This window comes from Chinchilla lanigera, unplaced genomic scaffold (assembly GCF_000276665.1).
Source record: "Chinchilla lanigera isolate Chin_1 unplaced genomic scaffold, ChiLan1.0 scaffold00061, whole genome shotgun sequence".
Classification (NCBI taxonomy): domain Eukaryota; kingdom Metazoa; phylum Chordata; class Mammalia; order Rodentia; family Chinchillidae; genus Chinchilla; species Chinchilla lanigera.
This window is the reverse complement of record NW_004955462.1, coordinates 1,480,351-1,481,847: the sequence shown is the minus strand read 5'-3', so window position 1 is coordinate 1,481,847 and position 1,497 is coordinate 1,480,351.

The following is a 1,497-nucleotide window of genomic DNA, read 5'->3' as shown; positions in this document are numbered from 1 at the left end:
GTTGTTGTTGTTTTTGGTTTTTTTTTGAGACACTGTCTCGCTATGCAGTTCAGGCTGGCCTTGAGCTCACTTTGTAGCCCAGGCTGGCCTTGAACTTGCAACGATCCTCCTGCCTCAGCCTCCCGAGTGTTGGGATTACAGGCGTGTGCCACCATGCCTGGTAGGAATAAAGATAGGAAAGGAAGAAGTGAAATTATCTTTATTCACAGATGACATGATACTCTATATAGAAGACCCCAAAACTCCACCAAAAGACTCCTAGAATTAATCAACAAATTCAGTACCATAGCAGGGTACAAAGTCAGCACTCTACAATCAATACCATTCCTATTCACAAGGAACAAACATACTGAGAGAGAAATGAGGGAAACCATACCTTTCACAATAACATTCAAAAACCTGAAATACTTAGGAATTAATCTAACAAAAGAAGAGATCTATACAGTGAAAATTACAGTACTCTAAAAAAAGAGATTGAAGAGGATTTCAAAAAATGGAACGATATTCCTTCCTAATGGATAGGAAGAACTAATGTTGTGAAAATGACCACACTCCCAAAACTGATATACAGATTCAATGCAATTCCAATGAAAATACCATTGGTATGCCTCACAGACCTAGAGAAAATATTCCTAAAATTCCTCTGGAACCAGAAGAGACCCAGAATAGCAAAAGCAATCCTGGGAAACAAAGGCAAGGCAGGAGGTATCACATCCCTGATTTGAAATTATACCACAATGCTACTGTGGTAAAATCAGCATTGTATTGGCAAAACAACAGACCTAAAGATCAATGGAATAGACTAGAAGATGGAGAAACAACCACAAAGACACTCAGCCACCTTATCTTTGACAAAGTGGCTAAAAATGTTCACTGGAAGAAAGAGAGCCTCTTTAATAAATGGTGCTGGAAAAACTGGCTTTCTACATGCCAAAGACTAAAACTAGACCCAAGCCTGTCACCACGTAGCAAAATAAAGTAAAAATGGTTTGAAGATCTAAATATTAAAACAGAGACACTAGATCAAATGTAAGAGAAAGCAGGTGGAAGTCTTGAAGACATAGGGAGAGGTAGAGAGTTCATGAACAAAAACCAAACTGCATGGGAAATACTTAAAAAAATCAACAACTGGGATCTTCTCTTATTGAAAGTTTTTGCACATCAAAAGAAATCAACAACAGGATGAAAAGAAAACCCACAAATTGGGAAAAAGTTTAGCCAACAGTCCTTCAGACAAAGCACTCCAGTCTAGAACATACAAAGAATTTTTAAAAATCAGGCCCCCAAAATTCAAAGACCCAACACAAAAATGGGCACATGAGATGAATACACACTTCTCACATGAAGAAATGCACATGGCAAATAAATACATGAAAAAATGTTCAACGTCATCAGTCATTCAAGAAATGCAAATTAAAACAACACTAAGGCCCCAGCGCACCCGGGGGCCTCAGGCGGGGAGCGCTGGTCTTCTGACCGGCGGCTCACTCCCAGCCT